This window comes from Microtus oregoni, unplaced genomic scaffold (genome assembly GCF_018167655.1).
Source record: "Microtus oregoni isolate MIOR12 unplaced genomic scaffold, Mior012 000005F_ref0000423, whole genome shotgun sequence".
Taxonomy (NCBI): Eukaryota; Metazoa; Chordata; class Mammalia; order Rodentia; family Cricetidae; genus Microtus; species Microtus oregoni.
This window is the reverse complement of record NW_024543064.1, coordinates 29,059,359-29,076,110: the sequence shown is the minus strand read 5'-3', so window position 1 is coordinate 29,076,110 and position 16,752 is coordinate 29,059,359.

Here is a 16,752-nt window from a genome sequence, read left to right as displayed (position 1 = left end):
CAGTCCCAGGATGACTCTCCCAGGCTCGGGCTCTCTGCCCGGTCCGGCTCGGCCGGGGTTCTGGAATAACCTCGGCCTGCCCTCTTGCCCACTTCCTCTAAAACCACATTCTGTCATCACTCCTGGGGCCCCTTTTGGAGAAGGCCCCGGGGGAATTGAGTCCAGGAGGGACTTGAAGGCTCCATTTCTCCCGAGGGATAAAGGGAAGAGGGGAGCCAGCACCCCCTCCCCCAAGAGAGTCCTGTCTCTTGATTGATTGGAGACACTTGGAGGCTATAGGGTAAAGGCGGCGCCTTGCTTGGAGGAAGCTTCTTCCACTGATAAGACGTTTATTGAGCTCCTTCTGCCTGCTTCTGCGGTGCAGATAAGTAAATGTGTCTAGAATGTTTCTGCATAGAAACAGCCACCTTATGGGTATGCCTTCTGGTTACTGTGCAAAGTACTTTACCTGGTTGATGGCAGACATAGATTTCTTATCATTCATTCATTCAACAAATATGCTTTGAACATCTACACCCAGTTACTGAAGATCCCTAAACGAGGAGGATGTATCTAACTCCAGCCCACAGGCCCCAATGGGTTTACAGTCCAGCAGATCAAATAAAGACCAGAAGGCATCCCAAGAGACTGCATTATGGTCTTTCACTTATGAATGCAAAACTAAAATCAGATAATGTGCTCAAAGGTCCTCCAGGGAGGTAGGAGCTGTGGGGCCCAAGAAGAGAACTATCAGAAACCTGAAGGCCCCACTTGCCTGGCTAGAGGACGCCTAAAGGTTTTCTCAGCCCTCAGTGAGAGGCAGAGGATCACAAGCTCATCAAAGCCAGCAGACTTGGCTGGAAAAATGAGGGCACAGAGGTGGAGGGAGGAGAATCAAAGATCAGGAGTTGAAGGTCTACATACACAAGATCCTGACGCAAAGGAAAACCAAACCCAAATAAAGAAGTCATGGTATATGGTAAATACTAACTATATTTAACTTTCATAAATCCCAAATTATTTTAAATTTTTTGAAAGATTTATTTATTATGTATAAAGTGTTCTGTCTGCATGTATGTCTGCAGGCCAGAAGAGGGCGCCAGATCTCATTACAGATGGTTGTGAGCCACCATGTGGTTGCTGGGAATTGAACTCAGGACCTTTGGAAGAAGAGCCCATGCTCTTAATCTCTGAGCTGTCTTTCTAGTCCAACTTTGAACTTTTATTACATTGTATATATATGTATGTGTGCACGTGTGCCAAGATTCACAGTGTGGAGGTCCAAGGAAAACTTGTGGGAATTAGTTCTCCTCTATCATGTATCATGTGGCTTCCAGAGTCCAAGCTGAGGTCCTCAGGTTTAGCTGAAAATACCTGCTGAGCCATTTCACTAACCCTAAACATACATTTTTTTTAAGATTTATTTATTTATTATGTATATAGTATTCTCAGTACTCTGCCTGCAGGCCAGAAGAGGGCACAGATCTCATTACAGATGGTTGTGAGCCACCATGTGGTTGCTGGGAATTGAACTCAGGACCTTTGGAAGAGCAGGCGGTGCTCTTAACCACTGAGCCATCTCTCCAGCCCCTAAACATACATTTTTAAGATGAAAAACTGCCCTGTGTGATGGCTTATGACTACAATACCAGCACTTAAGAGGCTGAGGCTGGAGAATTACCATGAATTCAAGACTAGCCTGGACTACAAAGTGAGTTCCAGGACAGCCTGAGCTATGTTTTAAGAACTTGTCTATAGCTGGGCAGTGGTGGTGCAGGCCTTTAATTCCAGCACTTGGGAGGCAGAAGCAGGTGGATCTTTGTGAATTCAAGGCCAGCCTGGTCTACAGAGTGAGTTCCAGGACAGCCAGGGCTACACAGAAAAACCCTATCTCAAAAACAACATACAAACAAACACAACACCCGAGCCACAGTAACTTGTCTATAAACAAATATAAGAAACAAAGTTCCTGGTTCTGGGGATGGTCGTGCCTCCATGCATGTACAAGTAGCACCAGATGGATCTAGTGGGTTTAAAACAGAACACATCAGAGGTAAAGAGCCCAGGGTCAGTTCCTTGGCGGCTCAACCGCTTATCGGAGAATCCAGTTCCAGGAGATCTGACAACCTCTTCCCACCTCGCTGGCACATACATACCTCATAAATATAAAATGAAATAAATGCATCTAGAAAGAAGACATTAAAAACAGAGCACACAAAGTTGGGAGGAAAGGGGGGAGCAGAAGAGAAAGCAGAAGGGAGGATTTGATTAAGACACATCATGATGATATGCTTGTATGAAATTCTTAAAAGAAATTCCATGAAATTAATTGTTGCTGTGGTCAGTAACATCCAAAATAAAAATCAGATTATATTTAGATTATAAAATAATATAATAAAATAAAAATGCTATGAGGTGTGGGAGCATTAAGCTGAAAGGTCATTTTTAATGTTGAAATGAGCATCGCAGTGCTTGCCCAATGAGACAGGACTGTGGGTGCCAAGGGGGTTGGGCAAGCTGAAAATATAGGGAGAGCATGGGGAACCGGTGTCCACAGGGGCAGGGAGCTGTGGGGCCCAAGAAGAGAACTACCAGAAACCTGAAGGCCCCACTTGCCTGGCTAGAGGACACCTAAAGGTTTTCTCTGCCCAGCCCTCAGTGACCGTCCCAAATCTGACCACTAGTCCATCCCTGAATTATTCATGTTGCAAGCTGCCAGAAGGTGGAGCTTCCGGAACCTTCTGGATTTAGGACGTACAGCTGTGAATCCCCCAGGGCTATGTCCCTAGCTCCAACAGTACTACCCTGGGATTGAGCTGCTGATGAGATTTGCCAAGATTTTTTTTTTCTGTTGGCAGTGGGCCAATGACCTTGGGCTACTGGACTCCCGTTTATTTCAGCAATCTTTTGTTGAGGAATACTGTGTGCTGGGGGATGGGGGCAGGGGTGGGGTTGGGGCTGTTTTGGGAACACAGATGTCAATCCAATCAGGTTCTTGTCCTTGAGAACTGTAGAGGTGCCTCAGGACCTGTACAGGGGTGGACAGACACTTCAAAAGGATTGCCTTCCAGAACACCCTCCACTGCTCCCTTCCACCCCATCCTATTCCCCAGCAGGTCATTGCTGCTTCTCTCAAGTGCGCTTGGAATCTCACAGCCCAAATAACCTAACCTGGGGCCTCTTGGGGCCTTAGGGAAGTCCAGAGCAGCTTCTCACTAACATGGCTATTGTGAGTCCTGCCTTCCTGACTTAGTCCTGCAACTTGGGCCACACTGTTCCTTTCACACTTGGAACAATGACTTCCACTCCACAAAAGTAGTCAAACACTCACTAGGGCCAGGCACTGAGCTTTGTGCCTGTGGCAAGAAGGAGAAGAAGAGGAAGAGGAAGAGGAAGGGGAGGGGAGGGGAGGGGAGGGGAGGGGAGGGGAGGGAAGGGAAGGGAAGGGAAGGGAAGAAAAAGAAAAGAATCAGGAGGTGGAAGGCTCACACTTTATTTGCAGAGTTCTGCCTGCATGTATGCCTACAGACCAGAGGAGGGCACCAGATCCCATTACAGATGGTTATAAGTCACACATGGTCGCTGGGAACTGAACTCACGACCTCTGAAAGAGCAACCAGTGCTCTTAATCTCTGACCTATCTTTCCTCTCTAGCCCTGAGTGAAACTCTTATCTATGAATGAATGAATGAATGAATGAATAAATGAATGAGACACAAACAGTCCCTGTTCTTAAGCTACTCCCAGTTTGAGAACAAAAATAGATAAATGGGAAATTACACTTCTGCTTCGTTTCTGCTGAGATAGAGGAATGTAGGGGGACCCCAAGAATAGGCACAGACAGAAAAGGGACTCTTCCAAAAGATTGGTGCCAGGTAATTTTACCAGGCTTGCCTTCCTCTCCCCTTCCCTCCTTTCTTCTTTCCTTCCTTTGGTTTTTGTTTGTTTGAGACTGGTCTCAAACACACTACTTACTGGAGCAGTGTTCTCAACCTATGGGTTGAGACCCCTTTGGATCAAAGGATTCTTTCACAGGGGTGGCCTAAGACCATCAGAAACACAGATATATTTACACTATGTTTTATAACAGTAACAAAATTACAGTTATGACATAGCAACAAAAGTAAATTTATGGTTGGGGTCACCACAACATGAGGAACTGTATTAAAGGGTTGCAGTGTTTGGAAGGTTGAGAAGCACTATATTGGAGGATGACCTTCATTAAGAGAATTAATCACTCTTAATTCTCTCGTCTCCTCTTCTCAAGGCTAGGAGAGCAGGCATGGGCCTCTGTGCTCAGATTTCTTTTGTTATGGCCATTGGGTTTTGTTGTTGTTGCTGTTGTGTTTGTTTGTTTGCTTATGTATTCTTAGCTGTCCCAGAACTCCAGGTGGAACTTGAACTCACAAAGATCCTCCTGACTCTGCCTTCTGAGTGCTGAGATTAAAGACATGAGCCACCACATCCAGCCTTTGTTCTTGTTCTTGTTCTTGGTGGTGGTGGTTGGTGGTGGCTGGTGGTGGTTGGGGATCAAACCCAGAGCCTTGCTCACACTGGGCAAGTACTCTACCACAGTTACCTCCCTATCCTGATTCTTCCTAGGATATATATAATGATGCCATCCGGAGTTGGGTCACAGTTGTATCTCCAGATGTCACCTTTTCCACCTAACACTAGACCCCTACTCACTAGACCCCCTGTGTGCTTGACGTCCCTAACCCTACTGGGATGGCTGATCTAACAGACACAATAGAGTGAAACGTTGGAAAGACTGTATTGCAGGGGTGAGCTTCCTGAAGAGGCACTCAGGCCTGCCTTCAAAGTGGAGAAAGGCTGGGTATCAAGGTGGCAGGAACATAGGTGTGGGCGGGGCGGGCTCTGCTGCCTTGTTCTAGGCTTCTATAGTCCCTGTCCTTTTTTCACCTGGGTTGCTGAGACGCCTGGCCTGCGTGCTGCTTGAGAGCCACTCAAGGTAGAACATGTCGTCATCCTAGTACTCCCAGAGCAGAAGAATCAAGACTTCAAGGCTAGCCTCAGCTGTATAGCATGTTTGAGGCCAGCCTAGAAAACCTGTCTCGAAAAAATATCCCACAAGAACAAAAGCCTGTGGAGGCAGGACTTGTGCCTACTTGATCTCTGTTTTACTTCTGTTTTTAAGATGGTGTTCAATAAATATTCCTTAATTGAATGGGTGAATGAACGAATGAGTTAATAATAGCCTCTGAGAAGGTGATCAACACCAGGGCAGGGAAAGTTGGAGACTCAGGTTCGCTAACAAAGGAGGCACCAGGGCTGGAGAGATGGCTCAGTGGTTAAGAGCATTGCCTGCTCTTCCAAAGGTCCTGAGTTCAATTCCCAGCAACCACATGGTGGCTCACAACCATCTGTAATGAGATCTGGAGCCCTCTTCTGGCCTGCAGGCACACATGGAGGCAGAATATTGTATACATAATAAATAAATAAATAAATAAATAAATAAATATTCAAAGGAGCTAGTATCAAGTCCGAAGTTAGGCTTCATTGTATGAAATGGACAAAACCCCAAGCCCCCTGTGGTGGTAAATCTGTGACCCTGACAGAACCTAGAGTCACCTAGAGGACAAATCTCTGGGCGATTCTGAGAGGAAAAGAGTGTACCAGACGTCGGTGCCGCAGTGTCCAGACTGGGTGTGGAGAAAGAGGAGGAGCCACCTCAGATGAGGAAGGCACGGGTCCCTGGTCCTAAGGGAAAAGGAGAGAGCAAGTAGGTAACTGTCCCACTCCTGCTGCAACTCCGGCTGGATCTTGAGAGACAACAGTTAAAATTGAGCTAAAAAAAAACCCTTTGTTCTTTAAGTTGCTTTTGTCAGATACTTTGTAGCAGAAAGGAGGACAGTAGCTAGACTCTCAGAGGCAGGGTTCTCTTTTAAGCAGGCCACGCCCCGTGAGGCAACTTACAAATAGGCATCTGCTTATTCAAGATGCCTCCTCCCTTGGGCCTCCCTTCTTCCCTCCTTGCTTCTGAGACAGGGTCTGGTTATACTGCCTAGGCTGACCCCAAATTCACAATCCTCCTGCCTCAAGATGCTAGGATTACCAGCATACCTTAGCAGGCCCAGCTTCTACATGCATTTTTATGTAGATGTTATTCTCTCTTTAGACTTTATATCTAAAAACGGTCTTTGGCTGTTTCAAACAGTAAACTGGGTATGGATCTGGAGTCCCAACACTTGGGGTAGGAAGGCTCTAATCTAAGTATTTTACCTAATGTCAATTTATTAACTTTTTTTTTTTTTTTTCTGAGACAGGGTTTTTCTGGTTAACACCTCTGGCTGTCCTGGAATGCTCTTTGTAGACCAGACTGGCCTCGAACTCACAGAGATCCACCCACTTCTACCTCCTGAGTGCTGGGATTAAAGGATATTATTTCGGCCGGGCGGTGGTGGCACACGCCTTTAATCCCAGCACTTGGGAGGCAGAGGCAGGCGGATCTCTGTGAGTTCGAGACCAGCCTGGTCTACAGAGTGAGTTCCAGGACAGGCTCCAAAGCCACAGAGAAACCCTGTCTCCAAAAACCAAAAATAAATAAATAAATAAAGGATATTATTTCCTTCTTAGGTTTTTGATGGAGTTAAAGACTAGATAATTATAATTATAGTTTTTCTTAGTATGATAAAAGATAAATTAGATATAAAACTTTAAACTCACCAAGATAGGATAGATAATTAGATGTTTTCTCTAATTTTGTCAAATACAAATAGACTAGATATTGTAACTGTAATTCTTACTTGATAACTGTTTAGTAATTTTACTATATTAAAGTCAAAACCTTCCTTTTTGATTTGACAGAAAGGGGAAATGCTGTAGGATAATACTTCTATATGCTGTGACTATGTGTTATTCTCATTGGTCAATTGGTTAATTAATCGGTTAAAACTGAATTGGCCTATAGCAAGACAGAATAAGGTTAGGTGGGAAAGTCAAACTAAAAATACAGAAAGAAAGGCGGGTGGAGAGAAGAGATATGAACCAGCCACCAGAGAAGCAAAATGCTGGAGGACAAGCAAAATCAGGAGCCATGTGACAAAACATAGGTTAATAAAAATGGGTTAATTTAAGTTGTAAGAACTAGTTAGCTGGGCTGGAGAGATGGCTCAGAGGTTAAGAGCATTGGCTGCTCTTCCAGAGGTCCTGAGTTCAATCCCCAGCAACCACATGGTGGCTCACAACCATCTGTAATGAGATCTGGTGCCATCTTCTGACCTAGGCATACATGTGGACAGAACACTGTATACATAATAAATAAATCTTTAAAAAAAAAGAACTAGTTAGTTATAAGCCTGAGCTCAGGCTATAGGCCAAACATTTCGCAATTCATATTAAGTCTCTGAGTGATTATTTGGGACTGGGCAGTTGGGACAAAAGCAAGGCTCCACCTCTGTTTATAGGTATATGCCACTATGACCAGCCAATTTACTAACTTCTTAAATATGAACTTCTCCTTAATATTTTACATATTTATTTCTTTGGTTTTTCAAGACAGGGTTCTCCATGTAGCACTTACTGTCCTGGAACTTACTCTGTAGACCAGGCTGGCCTTGAACTCACAGAGATCTTCCTGCCTCTGCCTCCCAAGTGCAGGTATTAAAGGTGTTCACCACCACTTCCTAGCTCATATTTTATTTACTTATTTACTTATTTTAATTTTTTATATTTAGTTTATATGCACTGGTATGCGTGTATGTCTGCGAGAATGTGTCAGATCTTGGAGTTACAGACAGTTGTGAGCTGCTGTGTTGGTACTAGGAATTGAACTCAGGTCCTCTAAGAGAACAGCCAGTTCTCTTAACCACTGAGCCATCTCTCCAGCCCCCATATTTTATTTATTTTTTTTAAAACTTCTATGTATTTGTTTTTTAGATGTTTTGTCTGCATGTATTTATGGGCACCATGTGCATGCAATGTTTTCATAGGCCAGAAGAGGGCATCAGATCCCCTGGGACTGGAGTTAGAGACAGTTGTGAGTGCCCATGTAGGTGCTATGAGTGAAACATGGATCCCCTTGAAGAGCAGTCAGTGCTCTTAACCACTGAGCTATCTCTCCAGCCCCCTCCTTCATATTCTCATTAGTTATGTATGTTCTTGAGCACAGGACGCTAGTATTCAGCAGCAGCTGAATGATGGTTGACAGGCTTCCGGGCTTAATGAACTCTCAGGACTAGGAGGTTAGAATGACATGGAAGGCTCTGCCCGCAGCTCAGTCTTATAGGCAAACAGGATAGAAGAGGAATAATGGCCCACGTGAGCCAAAGCCGTTATGGCCTCTGGTCCAGACTTCTAGCCCTGATGTCTTGGAGTGATTTCACTCCGGATGATGGGGCTGCCTATGGTTGGCTGGTTTTTTTATGCATACTCAAGTCTACAGCCGCACACAATTACCTAAGATACGTCAGCGAGATACTATCTAGATTACTCCAGTAGGCTGCAGGCCAGACTTCATCTCTTCTGCTGCGGCCTTCGGGATTCCTTCATGTGATAAATGTTTACATCCATCCATTCCATGTGGGATGTTGGTGAGGCAATACAAGCCTTGTGTGGAGGCCTTCAGTGATGTATGATATTTCTTTTCTTCTTTAAAGATACAAAGATATGGGCTGGAGAAATGGCTCAGTGGTTAAGAGCATTGCCTGCTCTTCCAAAGGTCCCGAGTTCAATTCCCGGCAACCACATGGTGGCTCACAACCATCTGTAATGAGGTCTGGTGCCCTCTTCTGACCTACAGATATACGCACAGACAGGATATTGTATACATAATAAATAAATAAATATTTTAAAAAAAAGATACAAAGATATTTACTAGTGACTTAAATGAATACAGATTTATTTATTAATATAATTTAAAAATAATTTTATGGGGCTGGAGAGATGGCTCAGAGGTTAAGAGCACGGGCTACTCTTCCAGAGGTCCTGAGTTCAACTCCGAGCAACCATATGGTGGCTCACAACCATCTGTAATTCAATCAGGATTCCTCTTCTAGCATGCAGACCGAATACTGTATACATAATAAATAAACAAATAAATAAATATTTAAAAAAATAATTTTATGATTTCACAGAAGAGTGAATAAATGAAGAAAGCATATGCATTTTAAATAGTATGAATATTGTGTACATGTTTATACACTTAAAGATTTTTCACCTTGAGCCAGGCGGTAGTGGCGCATGCCTTTAATCCCAGCACTTGGGAGGCAGAGTAAGACGGATCTCTGTGAGTTCAAGGCCAGCATGGTCTACAAGAGCTAGTTCCAGGACAGGCTCCAAAACCACAGAGAAACAAATGTAGCCAAGTGAAGGGTCTGGTTAGAGGAAGTTTGAGAACAGCAGTCACACACAATCACGGCTCCAGTCAAAACATTCATCACTCGCAAAGACTCTCCCGTGACAGTGAGCTTATTTTCAGTGTTTTATTTTGAAGTCATTTTAAATGTATAGGAAGTTACAATGAGAACCAGCAGCCCCATGCTCCCTTCATCCATTTGCTCCTGTGGTCACATCTGACATAGCCTATAACACAATAGTAAAAGCACGCAACGTTTGCAGTACAGAGTGGAGATACACTTCTATGTCATTCCATCCCATTTGGATACTTCCAACCACGGCAGTCAGCACTACAGAGCACCACAACGGGAGGGGTCGCCAAGGCCCTTCCTTCCCTGTGGGTTATAGACAGCTAAAGAGTGACTGGAGATGCGCATAGTGGCATATGCCTCTAATCCAGCACCCTGGAGGTAGAGACAGGAGGATCTCTGTGAGTTCAACGCCAGCCTGAAACTCATTATGTCGTGATAAAAGCCAGGTTGGCCCTGAATTTATAAAGATCCACCTGCCTCTGCCTCCCAAATGCTGGGTTAAAGGCACTACAGCTGGTTCTTGACACAGGTCTCACTGTACCTACCCCAGGCTGGTCTCAAACTTGGGATCCTGCTCCCACCTCTCAGAGTTCTGAGATTACAAGTGTGCACCATGACCTTCAGCCTTTAGAGATTTTTTTTCTCTCTCAGTCTTTCAGATTCAGGTTGCAACTGTTTAGTCTGCTTCTTGTTATGGCCGAGTAAGTATCCCAAAGTGTCTTTGTTTTTTAGGATTTCCCCAGTAAGTCATCACAGACTTGGTAGCTTAAATTAATAGATGTTTATTCTCATTCAGCACTCGGGAGGCAGAGGCAGGCAGATCTCTGTGAGTTTGAGGCCAGCCTGGTCTACAAGAGCTAGTTCCAGGACAGGCTGCAAAAGCTACAGAGAAACCCTGTCTTGAAAAACCAAAAAAAAAAAAACCCAAATAAAATAAAATAATAAATAATAAGATAAAAAATAAAAAAAGATTCTCTCTTTCCAGATATGTCTAGGTGTCTAGGTTTGTGTCAAGTTGACAAAAGCTAGCCAGCATATTTCCAACGGTGCTTCTCTATCTCATTGGCATAGCAACTCAGGAGAACATCTAAGAAGAGAAACCAAATCATCTTTGCTCTTTCTTTCTTTCTTTCTTCCTTCCTTCCTTCCTTCCTTTTCTTTTCTTTCTTTTTTTTTTTTTTTGAGACAGAGTCTCACAATGTAATCCTGGCTGGCCTGGGATTAACTATGTAGACTGGATGGACCTTTAACCTGCCTCTGCCTCCAAGTGCTAGTGGTTAGGGGCCTGGATCTTTGGCTTCTTAGTGTTCCTGCTGCCACTGGTAGGGTTTGCACAGCAAAGGCCCGGAGGCTCTCACTGCAACAGAGAGCTGAAAAGAACTCAGCTTGTAGCCTATAGCTCTACCCCCGAGCAAGACAGTCAAACTGTCCTTAAACACCCTGGAAACTTGGCACTGACTTCACCTCTTTATGGAATCTTTAGGCACGATTCCAGGACAGAGCTTTGGTAACTATTTTTCTTTCTCAACCAGTTTATTCAGAGTTTCCAAAAAATTCTTCAGCAGACCTCTCATAGGCACTTAGAGTCGTCACTCACTTCTACACTGTGTGATGGATGAAGATTCCTTGGGGGCCTAACAAACCTGGAGCCAGCAATAAACTCCACATCACAGTGAGATCCAGGATTTTCTTTCAACTTTGCAAACTTTTGACTTTGGCTCTGGCCATGGTAGTGTTGGAAAACATGTACTTGTTCTATGTCTGTATGGTCCACCCAGCTCATTAGAAGCTTCTGTTTTAGTTACTTAGTTATGTATGTGTGAGACAAACTGGGGGAGCAGGCGCATGCTGTGGCAGGGTGTTGAAGTCAGAGGACAGTTGGTTCTTGCCTTCCACTTTCTTGAGACAGGACATCTTGTTTCTTCAATGTATATCTCTGGTTAACTGGTCTGCAACCATCTGGGCAATTCTCCTGTTTCTCTCCTCCCACCTCGTGCCGGGATTCAGATGTGTTATCAAAGCTTGTTTCTATTTTTTTTGAGATGGAGTCTCTCAGAGTAGCCTCAGAGAGCTTGCTATGTCAGCTAAGCTGGCCTTGAACTCCAAGAGGTTCAATTGCATCTATTTCCAAGTGCTGGGATCAAAGTTGTTCACCAACACACCCAGCTGCAATCCAGCTTTTTTTTTTTTTTTTTTTAATTTTTTGAGACAGGGTCTCTCCGTAGCTTTTTTTTTTTTTTTTTTTTTTTTTTTTTTTTTTTTTTTGGATTTTCGAGACAGGGTTTTTCTGTGGTTTTGGAGCCTGTCCTGGAACTAGCTCTGTAGACCAGGCTGGTCTCAGACTCACAGAGATCCGCCTGCCTCTGCCTCCCAAGTGCTGGGATTAAAGGCGTGTGCCACCACCGCCCAACTTCTCCATAGCTTTTTGGTTCCTGTCCTGGAACTAGCTCCTGTAGACCAGGCTGGCCTCGAACTCACAGAGATCCACCTGCTACTGCCTCCTGAGTGCTGGGATTAAAGGCGTGCGCCACCACCACCCGGCTGCAATCCAGCTTTTTAAATGTGTGTTCCACGAAATGAAGGGGGGGGGCTCTCAGTCAGTCTGTGTGTTCCACAGATTGAAGGGGACCTCTCAGTCCTGTGCAGTCTTTACCCACTGAACTATTATTGCAGCCCCATTAGAGGTTTATATATATCTGATACAGGACCTTCTCAGACATGTTTATCTGCTTCCCCTCTTTTCTCAACACCCTCTCCCCCTTCCTTCTTTTTTCCTTTCCTCTTTCTTTTTAATTTGAGGCTGGGTCTATGTAGCCCTGGCTAGCCTGGAACTCTTGGAAACTCTCTATGTTAACTAAATTGAATTTGAATTCTCAGAGATCTGCCTGCCTCTGCCTCTAGAGTGTTAAGATTAAGGTATGGGCTGGGTGGTGGTGGCACACACCTTTAATCCCAGCACTTGGGAGGCAGAGGCAGGTGGATCTCTATGAGTTCGAGGCCAACCTGATCTATAAGAGCTAGTTCCAGGACAGATAGGGCTGTTACACAGAGAAACCCTGTCTTGAGAACAAACAAACAAACAAAACAAAAACCAAAAACAACAACAAAAAGATTAAGGCATGGGCCCCCACGCTCAGCATTTCCCCTTTATGTGCAGAGCTGGAGAGATAGCTCATCAGTTAGAAGTACTTATTAGTATTAGTGTTAGAGGATCAGGGTGCAGTTCCCAGCACCCACATGGCAGTTTACAACCATCTGTAACTCCAAGCCAAAGGAATCCAGTTCCCTCTTCTTGTCTCCAGGGCACTGTGTGCATGTGGTGCAAAGACATACACTCAGGCAAAACATTCATACACATGAAATAAATAAAGGGGGATGCTGTGGAATAATCCTTTTGTACATTATGACGATATGTTGCTCTTACTGGTTTAATAAAAAACTAACTGGCTTAAATAAATAAATAAATTAAAAAAAACCTAACTGGCCAATACCCAGGCAGGAGGAGGTTAGGCAAGAGAACCAGACTGAGAGAATGCTGGGAAGAAAGGCGGAGAAACCAGCCAGACTCAGAAGGACGTGTAGAAGATAAGGTCCCGCCTATCCTCTTCTGACTCACTATTGGCCATTCAGTTCTTTATTAAGCCAATCAGAAGGCACCTTATCAAATACACATCTTCACGGTGTACAAAATGGTCATCTCACACCAGTGAGATGCTGACCAGCTCAGCATGGTCCTCGGATTTCCACATTCTTGGTTCCTGTGACCCTCATGGTAACATGAGCCTTCAGCACAGCCCCAGCCCCAGCAGGACCATGGATCCAGACATGGCCCTGAGCAGCAGTCCAGGCCCTGCCGTCACTATGACCCTAGTGGCAGCACAGGACACTCAGATCAGCATGACCCCGATGACAGCATGGCAGATTGTGGCTTAGACCCTGGGTATCCATGCGGCCTTTGGTGGCAGCGTGCGGTCCAGTTAGTTAGGCGTTTTTTCTCTTCCTTCCTTCCTTCCTTCCTTCCTTCCTTTCTTTTTTCTTTTTTTGTTTTGTTTTGTTTTTCGAGGCAGGGTTTTTCTGCAGCTTTGGAGCCTTTCCTGGAACTGGAACTAGCTCTTGTAGATGAGGTTGACCTCAAACTCACAGAAATCCGCCTGCGTCTGCCTCCTGAGTGCTGGGATTAAAGGCGTGCGCCACCACTGCCTGGCTATCTTTTAGCTTTTTCAAGACAAGGTTTCTCTGTAATTGCCCTAGCTGTCCTGAAACTCACTTTGTAGACCAGGCTAGCCTTGAACTCACAGAGAACCACCTGCCTCTGCCTCCTGAGTGCTGAGATTAAAGGCGTGAAGTGAGGCATTTCACGGTGGCCATTTAAAAAGCTTTTTCCAATTACTCTAATATCTGTGTCATTTTGTGCTGGTGCCTATAATGGATTCATATCTATCTATCTATCTATCTATCTATCTATCTATCTATCATCTATCTATTTATCTATCATCTATCTATCATCTATCTAGCTATCTATCTATCTATCTATCATCTATCTATCTATCATCTATCTATCTATCATCTATCATCTATCTATCTATCATCTATCTATCATCTATCTATCTATCTATCTATCTATCTATCTATCTATCATCTATCTATCTATCTATCATCTATCTATCATCTATCTATCTATCTATCTATCTATCTATCTATCTATCTATCTCTCTATCTATTTTTGGCTTTTCAAGATAAGGTTTCTCAGCCGGGCGATGGTGGCGCACGCCTTTAATCCCAGCACTCGGGAGGCAGAGGCAGGCGGATCTCTGTGAGTTCGAGACCAGCCTGGTCTACAGAGCTAGTTCCAGGACAGGCTCCAAAGCCACAGAGAAACCCTGTCTCGAAAAACCAAAAAAAAAAAAAAAAAAAAAAAAAAAAAAAAAAAGATAAGGTTTCTCTGTTTAGCTCTTTCTGTCCCAAAACTCACATTGTAGACCAAGCTGCCTCGAACTCAGAGATCTACCTGCCTCTGCCTCAAAAGACAAGATGTGAGAGTTAGCTTCTCCTCTGCTGTGTGGATTCCAGGGATCAAACTCAGGTTGTGAGGCTTGGGGGCAGCACCTTTGCCCACTGAGTCATCTGCCTTCCCTTTTCCTCAAGTTAAACCTGTGAGGTTCTTGGTATGAGAAGAGGTTCTGGCTCAAGACTAGGACAGTTTGGATACGCTCAACCTCTGGGCCTCATTTTATTCTGTGCTTACTCCTCCTCCCTCAACTCTGTGGGAAGAACAGGGATGGCATCCCCTAATGCCAGGAGGGTGCGAAAGTCCAGGGTCTCCTTTGGACTCCACTGGCAGCTGGAGCTGGAGCGGGAGGGGTGTTCTTCTAAACACTAGGCAGGTTCTGCTTTAGGCCCCCACTGACACCACACAAGCTGTGTGTGGGATGGTACCTCTTCATGTCTCCCAGGGGCCTCCACTGCTATTGTGGAAAGACATGGATGTCCTCATTACTGGTGATGTTCTAATCACTTGGAGGGGAGGTGGAGGGGCTTCATCAGTTAGCCTAGCCAGCTCTAGGCTTTCTACTTGGCCCAGTGATGGGGTAAGAATAAGGCTAGTGTCAAGATGGCACTGTCTAAACATTCTCCATCTCTTCAGAACCTTTCCTTATTCTTTAACTAAGGGAGCAGGCTCTCCTCCGGACTTTCTTTGGCACCCTTACTGGCAGTTTTGGGTTCTTGGTGTCTCTCTGGCATCCATCCTGACACATGTGGGACAAAAAGATCCAGGAAATGGCACCAAGTCATTCTTTGATGGCAAGGTGCCTGCCTGTTCCATTTATATACAGTGTCCAGAAGTTAGCTGTACTGAGTAAGAGGATTCAGGAAAAGTTTGTCTACTCTGTCTTTCCAGAGACAGAAACCAGGCTGAATACTTAAAACACCTTACCCAGGCATAGTGGCACAGGCCTGGAATCCCAGTGCTTGAGAGGTGGAGAGAGGAGGGTTTGGAGTTGGAGGCCAGCTCAGGCTACACAGTGAGACTTTGTCTCAAAACAAAACAAAAATTAATCTCAACATTAAAACAATAATATCAATACAGATTCCTGATTAAAAAAAATGTAGGTTTCTTTGAGGCAGTGGAGGCACATACCTTTAATCCCAGCACTTGGGAGGCAGAGGCAGGCAGATCTCCAGGTTTGAGGCTAGCCTGGTCTACAAAATGAGTTCCAGGACAGCCAGGCTACATGGAGAAACCCTGTAATAAAACAAACAAACAAACAAACAAACAAACAACAACAACAGCAGCAGCAAAATAAAGGTTTCTGATCTCACAAAATTTTGGGTGCTGTCACCATAATCCTATCCTTTTGTCTGGAAACAGTTGGTCAAAGCCAAATACTCTGTAAATAGGGGACCATCTATGCTGGTTACAAACTTACCTCACATCCTTTCAAGGCCCTGCAGCTGGAGCTTGACATCTCTGTATCAAACCAGTGTCATCTCTGGGAAGTGATGGCCACAGTAAAGACTGAATGTGGTGTGGGGAAGGAGTCCCTGGCAGGGATCCTTACAGGATTTGCTACCTCATTGCAAAAATGTTTCCTTTCTCCCAGGATAGAAACAACTAAGCACAAAATGTTCTGCAGTTACAATGGAAACAGCGTTCCCTTCTCCCACATAGAGAAAGAGCTAGCCCATTTACTGTAAAGGAGTTAGGTCTCCAGCCTCAAGGTGTGCTGCCAGACTCTGTAAGGCGGTGGTCATCAACATTCCTAATGGTGGGACCGTTTACTACTGTTCACCAATATGTTGTGCTGACCCCCAACAATAAAATTATTTTTGTTTTGCTACTTCATAATTGTAAGTTTGCTACTTTTATGAATCGTAGTATATATGTTTTCTGACGGTCTGAGGCGATGCCTGTGGAAGTGTCATTTGACCCCTCCCCCCAAAGGGGTTTCTACCTACGGTAAGAACTTCTTTAAGTCTTTCTCCCTCTTCCAGGGTCGCCACATAGGATTTGTTTCCCTGCTAGGGCTGAGTGAGACGTCTGCCGGAAGTGATTATTTGTGCCTGTATTTCATCCCTACTGCTCTCTGAGTTCGAGGTCAAGGACCACTGCTCCATCTGCCATCTTGGTTCTTCCTTAAGTGCCCTGAAGGTTAAACTTGGTGGTGTGCCTAGTGTGCTCGGCCTTGAACAATAACGATGTTAGGACGTGAGATTATGTTGGCACTCTTGCCTCTATCTACCTTGGTAACAATTCTCTGGGCGGGGGGTGGGGGGCGGTGAGGGGGTGGGAAGATGACTCAGTATATTAAAATTTTTTCCAGGAAAATGCAAGAACCTGAGTTTGAATTCCCAGAACCCGTCAAAAAGTCTGTTCTTTCCTCATT